The sequence below is a fragment of the Drosophila gunungcola genome, unplaced genomic scaffold, assembly GCF_025200985.1.
Source record: "Drosophila gunungcola strain Sukarami unplaced genomic scaffold, Dgunungcola_SK_2 000054F, whole genome shotgun sequence".
Classification (NCBI taxonomy): Eukaryota; Metazoa; Arthropoda; class Insecta; order Diptera; family Drosophilidae; genus Drosophila; species Drosophila gunungcola.
Window position 1 is genome coordinate 453,491 of NW_026453218.1, and position 25,864 is coordinate 479,354.

Sequence of the window (25,864 nt, forward strand, 5' to 3'; positions counted from 1 at the left end):
AAACCCGAATTATTATAGAACCAAAACCAACATAATAACAGCGAGAACTAAAGAGGTTATTTCCGAAATAACTGAAATAATAGAGGAAACTCATATGCTCAAGTAAGAGATATTGAAACAGAACGGGAAAGCTAAAAAATTCTCTTAAGAAGAAAAAGCCAAACAATCCAACTATATATAAAATAAATCTCAGTCTCAACATGTATTTAAAAATAAATAACTATCACACTAAAACACCCTTAACCCTTTTAATAGATACATGAGCTGATTTAAGTCTTCTAAAAATAAATTCTGATAACTATAATGACATATACACAACAAAAATATTAACAATGTCTGGCTTAACATTTATAGAAATACAAACAGGAAAATTTATAGTCCCTTTTAAATTCCAAATAGTTAATGACGACTTTCCAATGACCTGTGATGGTATCATAGGAATGGACTTCCTAAAAACATTTAATTGCCAACTTGATTTCCAAACAGATCATGACTGGTTAATAGCCAGACCCGAAAACTTCGATCAAGAGATCAACACTCCAATTATAAATTCAATAGACAATAATCTAATAATTGCTGCTCGATCTGAAATCGTAAGACAAATTTATATAAACACGTTTCACAAAGAAATACTTATTAAAAACCAATATATAGACGATGGTGTTATAATAGCAAGCACCATAGCTAATTCAAATAATACATTTGTCCGCATTTTAATTACGACGGATACTAATAAAATTATAAACGTTACTAAAATCGATTATGAGCCATTAGATAACTATCAAAAACCACAAAATACAGAAATCATAAAAAACGAAGTCCTATCCAAATTACCCTAGCCAAGTACCCTCACAAAATTATGCACCGAATTTACTGATATATTCGGACTAGAAAAGAAACCTATATCCTCAAATAATTTGTATGAACAAAAATTAAGATTGAAGGATGACGTTCCAGTTTATATTAAAAATTATAGAATACCCCATAGCCAATAATAAGAAATAGATGAACATGTTGAAAAACTAATTAGAGATGGCATAGTAGAACCATTTGTGTCAGAATACAATAGCCCATTACTTCTTGTACCCAAAAAATCAATTCCTGGAACAGAAGAAAAACGATGGAGATTAGTTATCGACTACCGACAGATTAACAAAAAGTTATTAGCAGATAAATTCCCATTACCTTGAATTGATGATATTCTCGATCAATTTGTCAGAGAAAAAATATTTTCATGGCTGGATTTAATGTCCGGATTCCATCAAATTAATTTAGAAAAAGACTCCAGGGACATAACTTCTTTTTCAACGAGCACTGGTTCATACCGTTTCAAACGATTAGCCTATGGTATAAAAATAGCCCCTAGTTCATATCAAAGGATTATTATGACACTAGGCTTTTCGGGATTAGAATAATCACAAGCTTTCCTTTACATGGATGACCTGGTAGTAATAGGTTGTTCTGAAAATCATATGATCAAAAATTTAACTAACGTATTTAACCTATGCCGAAAACACAATATCAAACTACACACAGAAAAATGTTCATTTTTTATACACGAAGTCACATTCTTGGGTCATAAATGCACAAATAAATTAATTTTACCTGATGATAAAAAATATAACGTAATAATTATAATGCAGATGAATCAAGAAGATTTGTACCTTTATGGAACTATTACAGACGTTTTATACCACATTTTTTCTCACTACTTAAGACACCTAACCGACCTTTGCAAGAAAAATGTTATATTTAATTGGACACCTGAAAGTCAAAAAGCCTTTGAATATCCTAACAATGCATTAATTCAACCTACCCTCTTACAATACCCAGATTCAATAAAGAATTCAGTATAACAACAGATGCCAGTAAGCATACTTGCGGGGCAGTTTTAACCCAGTCATATGATGGGGTTGACCTCCCAATAGCATACGCCCCTAGAACATTTACAAGAGGTGAAAGTAATAAGTCGACAACTGAACAAGAATAAGCAGCAATACATTGGGCTGTAAATCATTGTTTATGGTAAGTCCTTCACCATTAAAACAAATCATAAGCCTTTAACATATTTGTTTTCAATAAAAAACCCAACTTCTAAATTAACAAGAATGAGACTAGATCTAGAAGAATTTCAATTTACAGCAGAGTACCTTAAGGGAAAGAACAAATATTTAACGTCATTCGTAATGAAGATGTTAAAAAAGTAGTGATCTGGCATTTAACAACGTCAAACTGTTCCCTAAAAAAAGAAAAATAGATATATGCAAGAATAAAAGTTGATGATCTATATACCAATGGAATATTCGATTTAGATCAATTTTTCCAAAGGCTTGAAAAAACAGCAGGTATAAATAAGATTAACCAACTTAAGGTGGCACAGAGCGAGAAAATCTTTGAAATTATTTTAATAGATATATTCAAAAATATTGGCAACAAAATATTAATGAATTTAAGAGTAGCGCTACTCAAGCCGGTGACTACAATAAATAACAAAAAAGAAAAAGAAGCTATGCTGTCTAGATTACACAATAGAATAACGAAAACGCTAGCAAAAATAAAACGACATTATTTTTGGGAAAACATGACACGTGACGTTGCAAACCACGTGAAAAAATGCAAACTGGCCAAAACAACTAAACATACAAAAACGCTCTTGACTATTACACAAACACCTCTTAAATCATTCGATAGAGTGCTAGTGGATTCGATCGGTCCATTACCTAAATTAGAAAAAGGAGATGAATACGCAGTCACCTTAATTTGTGACTTAAAACAAAAAAAAACCTTGTTGCCATTCAAATACCGGATAAAAGTGCAAAAACTGTAGCAAAAGCTGTATTTGAATCCTTTATTCTATAGTACGGTATAACAGTATTATTACGGAAATAGGAACCGAATATAAGAACTCAGTAATTATGAAAACATAACTTCTACCGCACACCAACACCAGACTTTAGGTATAATCGAAAGAAGTCACATAACATTTAACGAATATGCTAGATCATACCACTCGTCCGAAAAAACAGATTGGGATGTTTGACTTATTTACTTTACATATTGTTTTAACACAAAACCCTCTATGGTAAATGACTACTGTCCATATGAGCTTGTGATTAGTAAAACGCCTTAATTAAACATTTCATTTAACACTAATGACAATATTATACCTCTATATAATATAGATGATTATGCCAAGAATCAAAGTTCAGACTCGAGAATGCATATAAAATAGCCCGATCAATGATTGAACAAAATAAAAAACGGCAAAAAACAATATATGACAAGCATACTAAAGATTTAAAATTAGAAGTAGGAGATAAGGTTTTATGAAAAACTCAAACAGCTCATAAATTAGATAACCAGATAATATAAAAATAAAAGACAATAAGAATAAACAGCAGATAGTACATAAAGATAGGTTAAAACCGTTTAATTCATAGAACATATAATTCCCAAAATTTATTAAATATTATTAATCTTTATTTAAAACTTTACTATTATATTAAGTATTATGTTATTAAAGTTTTATTTTTTAACAATTTAAATAACAGCAACAAGTGCGAAAACAGGAGGGCTTTGGGAACCAGCGTTAAAATCGGACAAAACTTTGCTTATAAAGAATATGTTGGAAGCCAATCTCAGTTAAGAACAACTCGAGACCACTTATATAGTCTCGTTGCCACATTATACAGAATTGCTGCTTTACAATTGTAACTTTTTGCTATCGATTCAAGAATGTTAGCTGGGAAGCAGTCTTGTTATCATCCAAGAAGATAAGACTCCGGCACAACATTGGAACCTAGCTCGCGTCACTGCGACCATTCCTTGGAAAGGATGGGAGAATTCGTGTTGTGGATCTTAAAACTTCTAACGGATTTTTGCGACACAAGATCGCTCCTCTATCTTTAGAATAGTTACAGGAACAGTTGAGCTTGACGAAAGGAACGAAACAAAAACGTGGCAGCATTACAATTTGAATTTTGACCTTTTTTACTTAAGCCTTTTGGATTCATTGAGAAACGCAAATACCCCCAGAGCAGGGTCTGGGAACACATATATAAATTATAATCGCAAAAAATAAGAAACCTTTTAAATTAATTAAACTAAGAAATAACTGTTGAATGTATAAGGCTTCCAATATGTTTCCATGTTTTTATTGTTCATGTGATTAAGGGCATTAAGATATGATTTGAACAACTTGTAGCGCTTGGAAGAAAGAAATATATAATAGAAATCATACATACTTATAACTTGATGAAAATGTAAAACAAGCGTCCAAAAAATTAAATCTCCAAAATGAAGTTAAATGTTAAAAGGTGAAATGAAAGTAAAATATCCTCGACAAAAAGTTGTCATTTGCAAGCTCCCAGTTTATCATCGATGTCGAGATGAGAATTTATATATTATCGATTTGCTTAGTTTGGTAATTTGATATAAAATCAAGGTACCTTTAAGCCTATCGTTTCTATATCCGTTACTTTTCGACGACAGTCCGTCTGTCTGCCCGTCTGTATGAACGTTGAGATCTCAGAAACTATATTAGCTAGAGCCAACAGCTCCACCTAGACCCCGATTTTTTGTGGGGGTATATTTAGTTAAAAACTTATAAGCAAAGTAGCGGGTATCAAATAGTCGGGAAACTCGACTGTAGCGTTCTTTTTTGTTTATATTATAAACAGTTAAAAAATGTATACAAATATTAAATACTTAAATTGAATAAAATATTTGTTTTATTTGTTTTTTAACGAGTAACATGAATTATTTAAAATATTTAGTTTTTTTTTGTAAAATATTTAAACTTTAACTATCACACGGCTTGCTTTTTCGTATTAGTATAAGTATTAGAAAACGTATGGAATTTCTCATATGATCAAGAAGACAAAAAAAAACGACTTAGATCTGTAAAACTTTTAGATTTTAAACTTTCTTAAAAGTTAACAATTTTCTTCAAGTACCTCTAATAGCACATGGACCTGTCTGCCCAAGTCTTGCTGGCTCACATCTTTTGCATTCCGCAGTCTGTCATCTTTTCCGAGTTCCGAGGTGTATTATTCCGTTGGCGCTTGCTCGATAGTTGCTCGATTCAACGTTTTAGGGTCGAAACCGATGTAAGGGCTTGGATCACGAATACATGCAAGGATAAGCCTTTTCACCTTTGTCGATCTACGAGGAACCTATTTTAAAGAAAACTTACAAAAAAAATTCAAAATTGGAAGTTTTTAACTAAACTTTCAAAAAATATGCTTTTTGACTTTAAGGAACTCTAAAGGTTAAGGATCCACTGTCAAATTTATGTTGAGGCTAATAACTTTTTAGGTGAATGTTCCATCTTCAAGATAAAGTGATAAAACTTTTTTCAGTTTTCATACGAGTATTTTTTAAGAATTTATATATGTTGTCGGAACTTCAGTTTTAGCTTTTCAATCAAACTTTGTCGAGCTCTAGCACATATATAAGGAAACCTATCCTTATGACATTTTATTTTAATTTTTTGGTTATTTTTTTTATTTAAATACGAAAAATGCTCTTAGCATCTTCATTCACTATCCGAATCGGAATTTGTTTAATAAAATTTATAACAGGGGTGCCCAAACTCTCCATATGGCTGAGAAAACACCAATACCATGTGAGGAGTCTTAAAACTCCACACAAATCTCGGTGCAGGAGAGCTGCAAAGCAGCGAAGGAGCAGAGAGTGCCAGAGAAGTCAAGGGCAGCCAAGTCCAACTGAAAACAACGGACCTTGGACCCGAGCAAAGCAGAAACACCGAGCTGGAAATTGGATCCTGATACGGCAAGGGCAACAAGGTCGAACGCTAATAAGAGAACACACAGTGAACTAACGGTGCAAAAGTGGACCTTGGACCCGATCACGCGAGCTGGAGAAGATGAATAACGAGACCATCACAGGCTATAAAAGAGCGGAGCAAGCGCAGCTCAAGATCAAGACCTCAAAGCCGTTGCGATTCAGACACCAGCAAGCAGTCAACGACAAGGAGCGACGTCACACGGGCAGCGACGAAAATCACAAGTAGCGAAGAGCCGCGAGGCTATATTTAAGAGACAAATAAAACTTTAGCGATCCCAACACATCTTTTAGTCAAAGGCAATCACCCAGTATAAATTTGGTGGAAGGATGCCACAACCTTTCTGAGCTATCCGCACCTTTACGTAGCAGGCGAGAAATAAGAAATTAAAACTTTACAACCAACAATGCAATAAAACACAAATACATTGGTGCAAAAGTTTTTTTTATTTCAACACGGAACACTGAAAAAAATTATTGTGACAGTTTTAATGTGAAAAAATATTAAACAAATAATAAATATTAAACTTAATAAATAAAAAATTAAATAAAATCATCGCTGCAAAGTCGACCATTCTGCGATGAGCAGTTCTAGCAGTGCAAAATTTTCGGCAATCCAACAACAAAATGCCTTCGGATTAGCGCGGATAACGGTGAATCCTATGCAGAAAAAGATAAATATTTGCTGGAATTGTTACCCTAATTTTTACACAAGCTCGTTAAAAGAGGGGAGGAGAAGACTAAAAAAATGTTCTCAAATATTGTTTTCGGGTTTCCAAATTTTTCCAACATTAAGTGGTACACTTTTAAAAACTTTATCAGCCTTTTGCAAAAATGGTTCTCAACAACTAAAAGGTATTCCTTCCAAAAACATATTGATCCTGCAAACCGACATGATTGCTGTTTACACACTGAACGAACCATGTTTTCACTCATATGTTACCGATGAATACATGCCATACATAGTTTTACTCCACAGAAGATGTAACTTGCTGACAAATAGGGTAATACAAAAGCAATTAGTTTAAAACACAAATTGTGACTACATTGACTCACAGGTATCGATTATGAGCATTCAGCCATTTTGGATTTTCTTGATAAATATTTAGTAGCCATATATTTATGTCAAGATTAATCAGCCGACCAAAAAATTTGAACATGTTAAAATTTTTTATTTTGTATTTGAGCAATAAAATTTAATAAAAATAAATTTGGACTTTCCGTAAAGTACTTTTTTTATAATAATTATTTTCATTCCTAAAATTTCGCAAAATTTTTGGTATTTAAAAAAATTGGATTTCTTTATTTATAGGGCCCAATCTTTTATGTATTGATTTAGACTACATCTGTTAAGAATACTAAGTAGTGGTACCCTTTACAGTCAACATGCCCCACAAAAAATATGCTAAAAATGGAAAAAAACCTTGTATTCCTTGTATTTATTGAATAAAAGAGTTGAGATGAATAACTTTGAATTTATTAGTGAAACGATAATTTTGTAAGAAAATTATAGATTTAAATAATATAAGCATCGTAACGAACTAATTTTTTTTTTTTCTTTGTGTGTCGTGCGGCTAGCTCAGAAGATTTTAGTGTTCGTCCCACCAAATTTATATAACGTGACCGCCCTATTGATCAGTGAAAACGCACAGAAAGATTGTGAATATACAATGGTCTTTAATTCGTCGACTTGACCCTCGGCCGGGATTTTGTATTGACAAAGGTAAATATTCTCCGCCGTCGGCTTCTTCTCACGTTGAACGTCGCGCTATGCCTTCTGTTGCCTTTGGCTCGGCGGGGTTACAGGGCTTAGGGATGCGTCACCGTTCCCAGACTAGGGAGAACAGGCACTGTGCTCTCAAGGCGTACGCCTTTCGCAGCCGCAGCCTCCTGTCCCTTGCTCTGTCCCGGCCGGTCGCACCGGACGTCGGCTCAGTTTCTACTTGACGGTTCAGGCGTACGACGGAAGCCGCCAACGCAGTCCCTGGTCAAACGCCAGTCTCTAGACGAACGCTTCCACCCTACTCTCTCTGCCGCAGGCTTTAGAATTTGACGTATCTGATGCTTAGGGATGCGATTGTTGTTCGTCGTCCTGGGTGTCCTCGTTGTCCTTGCTCTCCCTTCGGATGTCTCGACTAGCTCCGCTCCTTGTTGGCGTAGCGCTCACGATTCGGTAAGCTGCCGTTCTGGGGCTCTAGCGGTGAACTGCTGTGCTCTCAAGCATACGCCTTTCGGGACACTAGCTGAACAAACGCGCGTCCTTCCGGGCTAGTCGCACCAGGACCTTGTACAATTCCTGCAGCTCAAATCGCGACAGAAGTTGTGACAAAGCAAAGCGCCTGGACTTAGCCGTGTTATGCCGTAAGGACCTCAGCTACCTGTGTCTCAATTCGGAGACTTTAGCTCTAAGTCCCGAAAGTCTCGACGTAGCGATCTTGTTTCCTTGATGACTCCGCACGGATTTACTTGCTCATTCACGTTGTTTCACTGGTTACTGGTTCACTTGATGACAGTTACTTGTTGACTTGGTAGAAATCGACTGATCCAGCTTCCTGCGCTCAGCCGGCTTATATAGGCCTCTATTTAACGCTAGTTATCGGAGTCTCCTTGCCTGTTGGTCCAAAGTCCACGGTTTTACCGTTCGACCTTTCGCCCCCTGCGCACGGCACCAATATCAGGGTCCGAAGTCCGGTGCCGTCCCGTTACTTCCTTCGCTGCTTTCTTTTATTACTGCCCCTTTCGGTCCTTGTCTGGTGCTCAAAGCACCACTCTAACTGGTAACAGGCCACTGCTTGCATGCTTACTCTGCTTGCTTTCTAACTTGTGGGGAGTTATTCAACTCCCTTACTTCGGAAATGAAAAAGAGACTCGCTGTTCTCTCTGCCTTGGTCTACTCCACATCCTGACATCCTTCCCTCTACATGTGTCTTCTTCTCGTACTTGTCCTCGTTTACTTATAGTCTTCTAGTCGACTCACTCCTCCAGATGGTTTCCACGACATTCACAGCTCCTTCTTGAGTTTCACAGCACCGATCCTCCTTCCAGATTTTGAATCTCCCGCCCCAGACGTTTTCCCCGTAGACTTTGAATTCCCGCCCAGACGTTTCCCCACAGACTTTTGAATTCCCGCCCCCGATGTTTCCCCCGATGACTTTCTCGATCTCCGTGATATGTCCTCTCCGTTGTATGGTCACTTTCCGCCTAACCGATCGGTCTTCAGTTGTTATCGGTTCCGTGACCCAAAGTGGCGTTGCCACCCGATGTTATCGATGTTCCACAGTGTGACTCTTTGTGCCGATATTTCCAGTATTTTGTGCCCATCGATCGACCGCTTATTAATTGAAGCGCTCCCATCCCTTTGAACATGTGAGGAAATTTTCTCCGGGAAAGTTTTCCTAATTTCTCCTTTTCTCCTTTCTCTCTGCTCTTTTTTCCGTTTTCAGCATATTGGACCCGACGCAGAGTGGGATGCGTTTTCTTTGACTCCTAAGGGTCCGACCCGCACCCGGAACGTGCGTCTCCGTGCTGCGACGACCGCTGGGGCTTCAGCGATGCCAGTCCACCTGGACGATCTCCGTCCAGCGCCTCGCATCCGGCGTTGAGGCCTGATGGGTAAATGCCGCTTCAGGCTCTTCAGTAGGGCGGGTCATTAAAAATTTTTTGTGTACACATGTCCAGAATACGTGTGCAAAATCCGATAAAAAAAATTTAGGTGAATGTATGGAAAATTTGGAATTTTGGTAATTTTTTTCTGTATCAATGTTCAACTTTTACTAGCCAAAAACGGTTGTCTTGGCCACCAAAACACGTTAAAATTGTTATAGAATATAAACCAGTTTTAGAGAACTCTGTCGAAACGTCAAAAAAGTAATCAAATTAGACCTTATTCCATAAAATCCGCCTACTCACTTCTTCGTGGAAAAAGTTAATATTGAAAGTTATTGTAGTTTTTTTTTTTTCACTTTTTAAAAATAATTTTCTGATATTTGCAGCTCTTTGCCACCTTAGATTCACTTACATATGTGAATCATAAGGGCCCAGGACTCACCTCTTGGCGGTGGCTGTAATTCGAGTACCTCCCGTCCCACACCCAGCCAACCACCATCTCGTGCGGGACGAGTTTTACGTTTTAAAGTCTTTTTTGCTTTCAAACTTGGGCATAGGTTTCGAACTTGGAGTCTAACGCGTATGAATCCGTCGCGCGCTGTGTGTCCAAATTTTTTACTCGAAGCCTCTGTTACTTCTTTGACAACCCTCTCTACAGATTGCGTATGCGATGCAACGTTGGCTAATCGGACGTCAGGCATTTGGGCAAGCGGAGCTTCTATGATGCGTTGTAGTTCGATTTCCGTCAAGTTGGTGGTTATCGGTGGTTCGGAAATTTTTTCCTCGGGCCATTCGCTCTCTGTATAATCATTTGCAGAGAAATTCAGGATCGGTGGGATGAATTTCCGGACGATAGTAGGGTTGCTGCGTTTGCGGGCCTGCAAAATTCGACGAACTGCTTGTTGCCGCACTTCTATCCTCTCGTCGTGTAACATTGCCACCAAAATATTTTCGTGGTGCGCGTGGAAAGCGTTATCTTGGAGAACCTTTTGTGCTACTTCTTTCAACTGCTTGGGGATAGTACGTAAAGCAATCATTGTATGCCATAGGATTTTAGAAGCGTTTTTTAAAGTGCCCTCACGTTTGATACGGAACCATGAGGGAGCGTACACTGTCACCACGAACATTGTAAGATTCTTCAAATTGGATAAAGGTTTTGGAGTAGAAACGTATAGTCTAAGTATACGGCTACCTGTGGTAAGCCATCTTGCGTGATGCATCTTCCCAGGTTTTTTGTTAGCAAGCTCATCATAGACTACACCACATGATACGGCTTTGCACATATCATATAGGTAGAGTTGGTCAGTGCTGAGCTTATTTTTCTCAACTTCAGGAAGCTCACAGGGTATTGCTTTGAACCTCTTTGTGGGCAAACTTTCACAGTTTTGTAGCAATTTTCCAATAGGGCCCGAGAATCCAGTAGGTCCTGTAGTTGGATCGTCTATTGTCTCAATTACGCAATGACGCAATGGCAATTCGTTAGTGTGCAATTGACAAATGTCCCACTGCAGAGGCCGCCCAAGTACCTTTTCCATACGGCGGATAATGCCGTTGTGTATTCCTGTATTTGTTGGAGCACCGTCACATCCCACGAGTTTTAGCGCCTTGAAGACAAGTCCAGATAGACTTAAACTCTTCTTCAGCCCCATGAGATTCTGATACAACATGACCAAAATATTCATCACCGGGTTGTTTTACGAGGGATAAATGGTTTTCTTTAACAACTTTTTGGTGTTGCCGGCCATCACTCGTAGTTTCAATCGTAAGAGTATTATCTTCGCGGCCGTCAAAAAATAAAGCTTCAATGGCTGTATCTCGACATTCTTTCTCTGTGACTTGACGCCGTGTTTTCGTCCTTTCACGTCTTACTTTGCTCTTGTCAATAATAAGTGGGACTTTCGATGTACATCTATCAGCAGATAAAGCGGGTATACTAAAGTCAGCGTCTTTTATGTCACTGTCACTGTTTCATCGTCACTAGCACACACTGAACCACTGGCTAACACATCTTTAATTGGTCTCTTGTTAACTCTGTTATCCTCGATGGCTTTCCTTTCTTCTCGTTTACGCAGCTTAGCGGTAGTTTTCTTATCCACCGGACCTATGATCATTTTCCGATTTGTACGCTGATCTTGCAAAAACTCCCTTTCCGCTGCTGGCACTTTGTTTTGCAAAGAGCATTTATAGATGGAGTGGTGGCACTTGCAGGCAGCTACATCAAACAACACTCTAAACTGTGCATGAAAAACAGAAACTTTTTTCCTGAAAGCATCACTCTCACTGTCTCTTTTAAATGACTTGTTTAGCTGTTGATAGGTAGAAACGTCATTTTTTAACAGTTGCTCCATTCTTGTAACGCCGATGGAAGCCGATGACCAGATGTCAGTTACGCGTTTCAGCACTAAAGAAGCAGCTTCTCTAAAAGATGGGTTGCTACCTTTCTTATCTTCTTTTAATCCATGCCACACGTAAAAGTAATACTTTAAAGCATCCTCTCGAGTTGGCAGCATGCGTCCATCGAAATCTGTAGGATGCCCTAAAATGTTCAATGTAAGATTTCTTCGACATACACTCATGTCGATGTGGATAAATGCAGATAAACAGCTTTACTACGATTCACTTGTGAACTATTTGAGATACACAAACTAAACAACTGTAGAACAACAGGTCTACCTACACACTTTTTTACGTTGACACGCAGAAGTTAGTATTGAGCCCTAACGATTCACACAAGTAAATCTAAGGTGGCGAAGAGATGCAAATTTCAAATTATAATTTTCGAGAAATAAATTTAAAGAACACGCAATCTTTTGACATTAACTTTCAACAAGGTGAAGTGAGTAAACAGCGAATTTCGTGGAAAAACGGTCAGATTCGATTACTTTTTCCGACTTTTTAACAGATTTCTCTAGAATAAGTATAGGTTCGACAGCAATTCATACGTATTTTAGTGTCTGAGAATACCACTTCTTTTTTTTTTTTTTTAAATTTAATTTTTATTTACAATCTGTCTAATGACAATAAGTAAATTGTATCACTAATATTTACATAACAGGAATAGCAGATTTCCAGTGAAACCTGCTATTAATTTAATTTCTGGTTTACTTAAATTTGCCTATCAGGGAGATCAAGAATGTGGAATCTTTTGAGTCTTCTGAATGTTAATCTATTGTCTACTAGACCTAGGGCTAAATTATTTACATGATTGTGAAGTCTGTCTGTATATTTCTTACTATATTTTTTTATCTCCTCTTTACAGTTGGAATATTTAGATCTTTATGAATATTTGCATTGGTTACATAATATGGAGCGTTAACAATTTGTCGCAAGGTTTTTGATTGGTAGCGCTGAAGTATTTCAATATTTGAATTGCTAGCTGTTCCCCAGAGTTGGATAGCGTAGGTCCAAACAGGCTTCAAAATGGCTTTGTAGAGAAGAATTTTGTTTTCCAAAGTGGCTGCTGATTTTCTACCTAGTAACCAGGACATTTTCAGTGTTTTCAGTTTGAGTTGTTGTCTTTTCGCTTTTATGTGGTGTTTCCATGTTAGTCTGCGGTCGAGGTGCATGCCAAGATACTTCACACAGGAGTCTTGTGGAATTTCTGAGCCGTTAAGTGTGACATTTGGACAGTTTCCTGGTCTTAGTGCAAAAGTTATTTGGACTGACTTCAGGGAGTTGATTTTAATTTTCCAGCGAAGGAACCAGGCCTCAATCAGACTGAGCTCACATTGCAAGAGATGAGATGCTTCGTCTCTAGATGAGCTTGTTGCCAGAATGGCTGTATCGTCAGCATATGTTGCAATGGTGCAGTTGTTTGTTACTGGCATATCTGCCGTGTATAGTGTATAAAGGACTGGTCCCAATACACTCCCTTGAGGAACGCCTGCGTTTATGCGAAGTAGTGTTGACGTATCATTTCTCTGCTGCACGTAGAAGCATCTCTTAGACAAGTAGGATCTCATTAATAAATAGAATGGAGCAGGCAGCCATTTCTTTATCTTGTAGAGTAATCCATTGTGCCAAACACGATCAAAAGCTTGCTGAACGTCAAGAAATGTTGCAGTACAATATTTTTTATTCTCAAGTGCAGATACAATTTCATTGATAACCCTATGACATTGCTCAGTGGTCCCGTGGTTTTTTCTGAATCCGAATTGATATTCAGGAATAATGGCAAGTTCGTCCAAAATTGGCAACATCCTCTTCAGTAGTATTTTTTCAAATACTTTCGAGAATATTGTCAACAGACTAATGGGACGGTAAGATGAAAGTTCAGTTTCTGTCTTGTTTGGCTTGAGGATCATAATGATTTCTGCACATTTCCATTGACTTGGGAAGTGGTCTAGCCTGAGAATAGCGTTATATACTAGCGTGAGAAACCGTATGCATTTTGATGGTAGAGTTTTAAGAGTGATGCCATCTATCTTATCCGGGCCTGGTGACTTTTTATTGTTTAAGCATTTAATTTCTGTGACAACTTCGTCAAAATGAATTCTTTTAATAGGCAAGCTCATTTGACAGGGTGACCCAAGAAAGTTTTCTATTTCAGCTTCTGTTATAGGATTGCTAATATCGTTTGGCTGAAACACAGAGTGCAGGTGTTGAGCAAATGCCTCAGCTTGTTCATCGTCAGATCTACACCAATTTCCATTGCTTTTGCGGATGATTATGTTTCTTTTTGCAGGTCTCTTTAGATATTTGGTTGCTCTCCACAGGTTATACTCTTTGTTGCTAGAATTAGGGTCTAAGTTTCTCAAATATGCCGCTAGAGATTCATTTCGTAGATTAGACAGTAATTGTTTAAGCTCAGATGCAGCTATGTTGTATAACCTTTTGTCAGCAGGATAGTGAGTTTCTTGCCAACGTTTTCTCAGATCCCTTTTGAGTTGAATTTTTTCTCGAATTTCAGTAGTAAGGTACAGTTGGCTTGGTTGTTGGTTTCTGTGGGTGTGATTCGTATTTATATAGCTCGCTTTGTGAATTGTGTTTGTGAAAAGCTCCACAGCATAGTCTATTTCCTCTCCTGTTTTTAACGAAATGTCTAGGCTTATGGCTTCTTCTAAATAGCTTTTAAAAGCGTAAATGTCTGTGGAAGCAGAGATGACTTTATAGGGCTTGTTTAGTATATGAGCTATTGTGCTATAGGTCGCTATTATCGGAGAGTGATCTGAGTTAAGATCAAAACTTTCCATTAAACGAATGTGTGTTTGTGGGATACCAGAGAATGCTACGAAGTCAATCAAGTCTGGGGTTTTTCGAATATCTGTGGGCCAGTATGTAGGCTTACCTGTTGAGAGAGTTGTTATATTATTGTTTCGTATGCATTTATATAATTCGGATCCCTTTGGGTTAATGAGTCTCGAGCCCCACCATGGGTGTTTGGCATTGAAGTCGCCTCCAACAATAAACTTTGTCCCCAGTCCTTGAAAAAAGTTCTTAAAATCGAGTTCTTTTATTGTAAATCTTGGTGGAAGATATATTGCTGAGATTGAGACATCTGCGTGCATGCATTTAATCTCAACTGTGGCAGCCTGCATAGCATTTTCTCTGGTGCTGTCCATGATTTTAAATTTTAGACCGTTTTTGACAAGAATTGCTGCGCCTCCATGGGCTCTATCAGACGGATGATCAGCTCTTATTGTGTCATATCCAACTACTCTAAAAAAAGATTTACTGGTGAAGTGTGTTTCTGAAACAAGCATGATGTCGATTGCATTTGTTTTTAAAAATAAGGATATCTCATTAACATGGTTGGAAAGCCCATTGGCATTCCAGATTCCTAAGTTTAGACTTATTTGCATAGTTTATTAACCAGTAACATAATCATGTTAAGCAAGTTATTGGTGAGTTCAAATTGTTTTTCTAAAAGGTGTTCTATTCTTTCTAGAGAAGTATTCGTATTATTGTTTCCTGCAGCAACTTGGGCGTATGATTGAAAGCCATTTGGTTGTTGGGTCGGCTTATCAGACAGAATAGGTGATGGAAATATTACAGAATCATTTTTATTATGGTCCTTGCTATGCATCTGCTTTCGACCAGTAGCTAATTGTTTAGAAATAAGCTCCTTATAGACTCTACACCCTTTGTAGCTGGCAGCGTGATCTTCGTTACAATTTGCACATTTTGCTGGTTGTTCTTTATCTTTTGGACATAGCTTGCTGGAATGCTTACGAGAGCATTTTACGCACCTATAGGTCTTGGCGCAATAGGATTTTGTGTGTCCGAATTCCTGAAAACGGTGGCACTGAACAATGTCTTTTGCTTTATGAGGGGGTTCTATTTTAACAATTGCGTTACCAATATGCTTAACTTCGTAGATATCTTTGTTATTATTGTTGGGCTCAATGTCCAGGAAGAACAGATTTAGTGGCTCTTTGGTTCCACGGCTTTTAATGTTATTTATGTTCCTAACAGAGTGACCTTTGGACTCAACGTCTCGTTTAATTACATCAATATCCGTTGAGAAGTGCAAATTTTTTATAACTACCCTAAATGCTCTTTCATGCTTAAGCTGATATGTGTGAAACTTAACAAAATCACTAGCAAGATTTTTAACGAGGGACCTGTATTCATCAATTGACTTAACCATAACTCTCACTTGACCATCTCGTTGAGATTTATAGAGGAAATTTTCTTTTTTAATTTTCGTTTCGAGGTAGGTCAGCATACTACTTATATCACTAACATCCGATAAAATATAGGTGGCGGCTTGGCAGGTTCATCAACGTTGTCTTCAGTTATCATTTCCAGGGCTTCATTTTCGTCTGCATCATTACCTTTTTCAGTTGGTGAGCGTTCCGCTAAGACAGCGAATTTATTGGAGCTAGTTCTCGGTGCAGGGTCCAGGGCCAGTTTTTTTTTAATTAGAATCGGAGAAACTTGGTTTTGTCTCTTGAGTGCATTTGGCTTCGGTTTTACTTTCTGCCAGCTCCAAACCGTGTCGTCTTCATCGTCTTGCATAGTAACAACAACACTTTGTTGATGCTTATCAGCAACCACCGTTATGTTTTCGCAAATCGCGTATCTGTTTTTGGTAGATTAAGCGTAGCTTCCACGTAGAATTTAGGCACGTCTTGACTCGGGGAGTGTTTGCTCGCGACTGATACCACTTCTGACTAGTAAAAGTTGAAAAAAGGTATAGGTTCGACAGCAATTCATACGTATTTTAGTGTCTGAGAATACCACTTCTGACTAGTAAAAGTTGAAAATATGTAAGTAGAGAAAAATTTTCTACAATTTGAAATTTTTCGTAAATATACCAAAATTTTTTTATTTTTGTCGTCAATGCGCAGACGGAAGACATCGTCGCACAGCAATCGGATTTTGCACACGTATTCTGGACATGTGTACACAGCTTTTAAGCCCTATTAGCGTTTCAAAGTCGAAAAAAAAATTTTAATGACCCGCCCTACTCTTCAGGGTCTGGCCATACCCACGGCCATTTCTCCAGCACATTCCCGGTAGAAAGGCTCACCACCTTAACCCCTTCCTGCCGGCCGCGCTCCAGTGTGTCGGCGACTATCTCTGGCGAGACCAGTGGGGTTGGGGCCGGGGTTGGCATCGGCGTCATGCCCCGGGCGGGTGTCAGTAGGCTCGCGGTCCTCCTCAACCGAGAATCCCGACTGCTCACCTTGGGCTCCTCCCATACTAGGGCTCCTTCTGCCTTGGTGGCTTCAGTGACTCCGTCGGGCCACGTCTACGTGAGGGCGTGCTGCTTCCATACGAACCCTTCTGCGTCGAAGGAGCCGAAGGCATGGCTTACGTGGGCCACCGGGATGTCCATCCGGACGTAAACCGGCGAGCCCTCCTGCTGCCACTGTTCCTCCTTCTTCTCAGCCTGCTCCTCCTCCTTCTCTGCCTGCTCCTCCGCCTGCTTCCCCTGCTTCCATTCGGGGCAATATCTCGGGGTGGGTGGGCGTGCCAGCGTCCACGGAGGTGGGGATGGGGGTGTGTGCTCGTCCACCTCCGGGTCTGCCGCACACTCCCTCGGCTCCGGGATGTACCTCGGATTTTCCTGCGGTGTATAAGGCGATGTGAATTGTTGCTTAATGCCCATATCGCTGAGGAATTTCTTTAATGCTCAGCTGGCAAACTACTCTCCATTGTCCGTTATTACCACCTTTGGGGCTCCGAACCTAGCAATAATTCTTCCTCGGTACGCCTTTTGAAATGTTTCTGCCGTTGCCGTTCGAAGTGGCACCAATTCTGTCCACTTTGAAAATCTATCTATCAGCACTAACAGCATCTGGTTACCATGCTTTGATCTTGGCAATGGTCCGACAAAGTCTGCGCATACTGTTGCCCATGGCTCTTCCGGTATCTGCGTCAGCATCTTCCCAGCTGCCTGCATTAGGTTTATATTTAAGGCATGTCTTTCATTTTCGTACGTGTGCTCGGGCGTCCCTATGCATCGAGCCGCCAGCCTTGCAATTGTTTTGCGACTTCCCACGTGTCCAGCGGCTGGTGAGTCGTGATTTTCCTTCAGGACGGTTTCCCTCAGCCCCCGTGGGACCCAGAGCTTCCAGGCTGCCACGTCTTCTGGCAGAGGCTGTCTCGACAGTGCATCAGCGACAACGTTAAGCTACCCCTTCCTGTACGATATTTCAAAATCATACTGCTGCAGCTCCAAGGCCCACCTTGCTATCCTTCCTGAGGGACTTTCGATGCTGTTCAACCATTTAAGCGCCATATGGTCAGTCCCCACTTTGAAGTGGTATCCTTCCAAGTATGGTTTGAGCTTCCGGATCGCCCACACGATTGCCAGGCATTCTTTTTCGCTGGTTGAATAGTTCTTTTCTGCACCATTCAGGGTCCGGCTTGAATATGAAATGATCTTTTCTCCGCTTTCTGTTTCCTGTGTCAGAACTGCCCCTATACCATAATCGCTTGCGTCTGTTTGTAGAACGAATGGTTTATCGAAATCCGGGCATCCCAGCGCAGGATCGGCCACTAGCCTTGCCTTTACCTCATCGAATGCCTGCTGGTGATCTGTAGTCTATGTCCATTTCGTGCCTTTCCGGAATAGATAATTTAATAATTTCAATATTCGAGCAAAATCGGGCACGAATTGCCTGTACCAGGATGCTACGCCTAAGTATTGGCGCAGTTCCCGGATGGTTTTAGGTGGTTCCAACTCGGCTATAGCTGCAATAACCTGAGATTTGCCTGCTTTAGGCATCGGAAAACTTCTCTCAGGTTCCTTCTGTGTTCCTCCAGTGTGCGTCCGATCACGATGATGTCGTCTTGGTACGCAAACGCGTGTGGTGACATCTCCGGTCATAAAACTGATCCAGTGCTCTCTGGAAAGTCGCCGAAGCGAAGTGCGAGCAAAATGGCATTACTTTCCATTGGAAAAGTCCTTTTCCTGGCACTGTGAATGGCCTGCTATTTTCTTCTAGGGGAATTTGCCAGTAGCCGTCTTTCAAATCTAGACTGCTTATGTACCTTGCCTCCCTCAACTGGTCCAATATGTAATTTATCCTTGGCATCGGATAAGCATCTTTGATGGATTTGGCATTGATCTGTATAAAGTCGACACAAAGCCTCCACTGACCTGTCTTTTTCTTCACCATGACTATCGAGGAGCTGTACGGACTCCTCGAGTGTTCTATGCATCCCTTCTTCAGCAACTCGTTGACTTTCGCATTGATTTCCCCTTGAACCTTTGGATTTTTCGGGTAGTATCTCTGTTTGATTGGTTTGTCGTCCTTCATGGTGATTCGGTGCTCGGCTATGCTGGATGTTCCACTCATTGCTCGAAATTCCGCGAGCTCCTTCTCTAGGAATTTTTCAACATCGCATTCCTCCGAGGTGGTTTGCACCACTGCCACGGACAATTTTTCCTGTAACCACCCGTTGTGCCTTCTTCTTACTGGGATCACTACTGTTTGTCCGGCACACCTTATTTCGGCGCCGACTCCTGTGAGGAAATTCCATCCTTGCACCAGCGAGTCTACCACTCCTGGTAGGATCAGCAGGCTCATGGGCAATCGCTTATTGCCGAATTCGATCTCCACCTCGAGCTGCGTGTTTATCCCGCTGCACCTGCCATCTGCCAACCTAACTTGCCTTCTCGTCTTTGTAATCTTTCCATAGGCAGCCAGTATATCCGCCAGCTCATCGCTTATAAAGCTCGCTGTTGCTCCGGTGTCGATTGTGGCTTTGTGGGAGGTTAGGCCAATCTGCTGCGGATAACTGCTGCTCTTCTTCGATTAATTCGCCAGTTAGTTTGGAGAGACAACACCTTGCGACCCCTGCTCGCCTCTCTGCGACTGGTATCGCGGGCCATTTCCCGATCTCTGGCAGCACTCTACATTTCTAACACCAACCTTGCCGCAATTCCAGCAGAACAATAGCCGCTGGTTTTGGCATCCTCTGGCCCAATGCCCGTGACCGCCAAACTTGTGGTTTCTTGGTGCTGCGCTGGGTGGCCTCTGATTGGTAGCAGGTGGCCTCCATAACGTGTTCTGGTGGTTGTAGGTGTTTGGAGTCCATTGGCTCGGTCAACCGATGTTCGCTTGGTGTCCGCTTTCTTCTTTGCACTTTCTACACGTATCCTGTTGTGGTACTGTGGCTTTGCTTCGCGAGTATTTGTTTTCATGAATAAATGCTTCTCGCTCTTTCTCGAGTTCTTCATACTCATCCGCCAGGCCCATTAGAGATTCCAGAGCGTCTTTCTTGTACGTTCTCAGGGAAATCCTCAGATCAGGCGTGAAGTTTTCCTTTATTAGCTCGAGAGTTTCCTTTGGTGAATAGCCAAGTGATCTCATCATGGTTTGCATGTCGATCATATTATATATTCCTTGAATGACTCTCTGAAACTCTGTTTCCTTTGCTTGACCTGGTCTGCGTGCTTTGAGAAAAATCCCCTTGGCAGGAAATAGGGTTGGAAACTGTCGTTGAACTCTCCCCATGTCCTCCCCATGGCTCGGGAAATGAGGTTCAGGTTCAAACCGTATGTGTTCGCTGATCATTCTACTTGTTCCAGAAACTCCAGCTGTTTTTCCGTGCCGTCAAACTTAAAAGACCATTCCCTGACTTGCCGTGCGACGTTTGCATAGTCTGGTGCGCTAGACCTTTGCTGTTCTGGTCTTCTCTCTTGACTTGTGCCCCTGGATCTTCCTGCTTCCTTTTTGCTCTCCTAGTCCAGGCTAGCTATGAGCTGTTCGGCGTCTGGGACTTGCAATTTGCCGCTTGAGCCTGGCTTGTCGTAGATTTCCTCCAGCTCAGCCCAAATTTCCGCCATTCCTGGGTCGTTTTGTGTTTTCGTAATACTCTGAAAGGGCTTTTCGCATGTCGTTCGACCTGCCCTCTTTCTTGAGGAGATAGATCCAATTTTTCCCCATTTCTGTTTAATGCTGTTTTTTCACTGTCATGACAATCACGTTGGGCGCCAGATGTAACGACCTGATTTTCTTTGTGTATCCGATCGCTACGAATGTCGTGCGGCTAGCTCAGAAGATGTTAGTGTTCGACCCACCAAATTTATATAACGTGACCGCCCTATTGATCAGTGAAAACGCACAGAAAGATTGGGAATATACAATGGTCTTTTATTCGCCGACTTGACCTTCGGCCGGGGTTTTGTATTGACAATGGGACATATTCTCCGCCGTCGGCTCCTTCCCACGTTGAACGTCGCGCTCGGTTGTGGTCGCTGCGAAGTGGTGTCTCCCTCGCCGATTTCGCTCGCTATGCCTTCTGTTGCCTTTGGCTCGGCGGGGTTATAGGGCTTAGGGATGCGTCACCGTTTCCAGACTAGAGAGAACAGGCACTGTGCTCTCAAGACGTACGCCTTTCGCAGCCGCAGCCTCCTGTCCCTTGCTCTGTCCCGGCCGGTCGCACCGGACGTCGGCTCAGTTTCTACCTGTCGGTTCAGGCGTACGCCGGAAGCCGCCAACGCAGTCCCTGGGTCAAACGCCAGGCTCTAGACGAACGCTTCAACCCTACCCTCTCTGCCGCAGGCTTTAGAATTTTACGTATCTGATGCTTAGGGATGCCCTTGTTGTCTCGGATGTCTCGACTAGCTCCGCTCCTTGTTGGCGTAGCGCTCACGATTCGGTAAGCTGCCGTTCTGGAACTCTAGCTGTGAACTGCTGTGCTCTCAAGCATACGCCTTTCGAGACACTAGCTGAACAAACGCGCGTTTTTCCGGGCTAGTCGCACCAGGACCTTGTACAATTCCTGCAGGACGATCAGGCGTACGCCGGAGTTCGTCAATGCAGTCCTTGTAGTCAGTTCAAGACCACTTTCCTTCTGAGCCCACGGTTCTTCGTCGAAGGACTCTATTTGTTCAACTCTGTCGGACACGCCGGGACCTCAGCTACCTGTGTCTCAATTCGGCGACTTTACCTCTAAGTCCCGCAAGTCTCGACGTAGCGATCTTGTTTCCTTGATGACTCCGCACGGATTTACTTGCTCATTCACGTTGTTTCACTGGTTACTGGTAGCTTCACTGGTTACTGGTAACTTGTAGCAAGTTTTGTATCATTCTCGAAAGTAATTTGCTACTGATTTTGCCTTTGTTTAATTATATTATCTTTACACACTCAATTGCTTTATACAAAATATTTATTTGTTCAACTTTATTTCTTCTTCTTTTTTTTATCTGAGAACACTGTTTACAGTTTACAGGTCATAAGCCTACTGCGATATTATTCAAATTTGGTGCTTAACGTTTTGTATTTGTCGAGCTCTTACAGACTTATCCAATCCAACTATTCAGTATGACAATGTTAAAGATTGGTCTATTGGAGTGTCGAACTTTAAATCCCGGCTAAAACAAGAGCACAGATAGACATAAGGTATACAAAATAAAAGTTTACCTTTGGCCTTTACTCCATTTAGTTAGGAACAAACGACAAGTCTTGCAAATTTTCTTTGGTGTCCCAGGGTTCTCAGGATTCGGTAACGTAACTTTTTTTTGTCTCATCATCAAATGTTCGAGGCTTTCTGTTTTTAATAAGTATAGTTCAGCTTCTTTTTAAACCGACAACTGCCAACACTGCCTACATTTAACAGTCCTGTAAGCGCTAGGCCTACTGAGATATTTTTCAAATTAAGTCTTAACTTTTAAAATTCACAAGAAATCTAATTTCCAATGAATTTCTGGCATGATTAGCTTGTCGGATACCAATTTAAGTTTGAAACTGTAACGATTTTTTGACTGATTTTTTTCGGGTTTTGAAGGGTATAGCATTCGTTTAAATGCCCAAAATGTTCAAAAAGTTTCTGTTTGTCGAGCTCTTACAGACAAAGGACTTATCCAATCCAACTATTCACTATGACAATGTTAAAGATTGGTTTATTGGTATTAAAATGCACCCAGATCGGTTGGTCCCAACTCAAGATAAAATAAAAAGACATCTGACAAAAACGTTAAAAATTTGTATGCTAATCTAGATTTCATACTCTATCAGAAATTTGTACCAGAGTCTTTGGCGTATTTCGACTGTAAACTAGTTTTATTAACCCCGTCTCATACCTAAACATTATTTGTATTTTTATTTGGTCTGCTGAACATTATTTTTATTCTCTTCCGATCTTGATTGCCATTTTTTATAGGCAATTTATTCGACAAATGCAAGAGGCACTCAAAAAATTAAATCCAGCCATGTAATACTGAAATCCCATAATGTAAGTTTTCAGTAACAATTGTCATGTTTTTCATCTGATCAGTATCATTGAAATCTTTGCTGGTGGAACCACAAAAATAACATTTTTCCGTCGAAATGGTTTTCTTTTTGGCATTGCTAACCATTCCATCTATTATTGTTAGAATCAACTCATGTTTGACCTCTAGATGCCTATCTCCAAAAGATACTTTTGACAATGTTAGGTGTTCAATCTAAGACATTACTTTATCTTCTACTTCTTGTGAAAAAACCTTTTAGACAATAGTCGTGGATTTTTGCCAAAGCACCTTGCTCTTGCACACAAGTATTAAGGGTACAATTGATTTTATCAATACTGAGGAATCGCTTCGTTCAGGACCATAAAAGGCTTGTGAAAATCCAATACTATTTTGTATTAACAAACGCGAAACTTGTGACAGCCGTAGGATTCGAAATAATTTATTTGCGATAACTTGTGGAAAACTTGTGCGAAAATGCGACGAAAGGGAGTGGTTACGATGAAGTTCAAAAGATCACTAAATTTAATATTCCAATAAATTCTCTTTGAACCTAACTTATGGTACGGTGGCGAGAGGCGGGGTGAACGTGCAAGAGCGAACGGACGAAAGCTTTATTGGCTCCCGCTCTCGCCCTACAACGAGTGACTTTAATTAAAATAAACGCGCCAAGTGCGCAGATACCGCCCCTCTGAAGGGACGACGTCTTTCAGCCCAGAACGGGCAACAGGGCCGGTCGGTGGACTGATCGCCGATACTTCGGGTCGCTGCTTAGAGCTCCGAGGAGCCTGGAGTTGAGCACGGCCTTCACGCTGGTGAGGAGAGTTCCGAGCTCCCCCGCGATTAAGAGGTCTTGGCCTACCGTCCGAAAAAACCGGTGCTTTGCAGACTTCACACCTGCCTCCCATAGTCAGCCGAATTGCGGTGCTCTGGGCGGTATGAACGCAATCTCGCATCCTTTTTTTAATGCGAAACGATATTGAACGGGCGGAGAGCTCGAAGTCTAACTGCTGGCAAGTTTCCCATAATATGCTTCAAAAGTTACGGCTTGCAGCGAAAGCAGCGCATGCAACAACGGGAATTCGGCTTCGTACGGGATAGGAGCATTCAATAACAATAATAATTCAATTCTGAATAACTTTGGCGGCGTTTGGATAAACTTATTTCGCCATCTCTCCTAGCGGCATTAAACACAGCATCACCAGAAAGGGTGCTGGCGAAGTTCCATATGTAACTCTGTTTAACTTAAAGATTTTAAGGGACTCGGAAGGATCTCGTCTCCATACTATGAGCAGAAAGTTTCGGACAGCTTCGTCCACCATCACATGGCGATACATATTTTTGACGTCAGCCACAATGGCAAACATTCTAAGCCTACCATCAAGATGTCGAGTACAGCTCCTCTTGGATAGTTGAGCTTACCATCAAGATGTCATTCAACGCTACCTGCGTGGAAGTACGGCTCGATGCATCCAAAACTCTTGTCCACTTAGTTGAAGTACTTTGTGGCCGTAGAACGCTTTGGTGCGGAATGAAATAGTGCGGAGTATTCGGAATTTTGTCATTGGTGGAGTATATGTGGCCCGTTAAAACATATTCCTCCATGAATTCAAGATACATCTTCCTCGGCGAAGGGTCCTTTCACAATTTTCTTTCTATCGACAAAAATCTACGTTTCGCAACTTTGTATGACGAACCACGAGTATTTGGGTCGGATTTGAACGACAAACGAACCGAAAATCTACCGGACAACAATCTTTGAGTACTTTTCTCAAAGTGTTGTTGACAGAGTTGTTGCTCAAGAGTATGGAATTTAGCCTTGGACGGCAAGTCCTCCACAGACCAAAATTTCTGCAGGGTTGTAACAATTGACTCCAAAGCTTCCTCCTGGCAGCTGAGATGTACCATTTTTTCAGCCTTTAAATTATTTTCAGAGGCACATCTCCCTGACACTATCCGAGAACTGTCTTTTGTAAGATGGGGAGTTCAGGCCCCTGCTTTATCTGGCCAATATATAAAAGTTCAAAGAACGTATCAGCGCCGATAAGCATATCTATTTTTTGGGACTTGAAGAAGGATGGATCTGCTAACTAAATATTTTCAGACACCCTCCACCTGCTGGTGTTCACCTCTTGATCCGGATGATAACCAGAAATATTTTTGATGATCCACAAATCGGACGACAACTGGCTGTTCCCTACTCGCGACTTTACAATCGTGTGTATTTTTTTTGTGGCATGGGCATTAGTTTTACCAATGCCTCGCAAGCTGATGCACACGTCCTCTCTTGTAATTTTGAGCCTCTGAGCGAGCTCATCGGTCACAAAAGGTATTTGTGAACCAGAGTCGACATTCTTGCCACTTTTGGTTTGAACGCAGAACAACAGCAGTTGCAAGAATGATTCGATCCGATGCAGTCGCCTGCAAAACATGCGAAGTGGATGGAGACTCCTGCCTGAGCGTGGGTTGCGAAGGGGGTGGCAACGCAAGATTTGTGTTTAGAGAATATAAATGTAGCAACGTGTGATGTTAGGAATAGCGCACTCTGCATCTGTTCGATTTGAATTTTTTGACCGTGTGCCCCTTTCTTAAGCAGTTAATGCATCAGAGTGCTCTTTTAGCGAAATCGAATCTTTGCTGAACTGTTAGGGCTGTGAAGGAAGCGCAGTTTCCAATCTGATGTTCAGCTGAGTTGCAATACACGCATTGAACAGAGTCGTTCCTGGCAGCGACATACGAAAAACTCCTATTTCCATTCTTCTTAGGGTTAGATTGGGTCTGCTGAACAGTTTTGGGCTTGGAAGCCTCTTCTGCTACCATGTG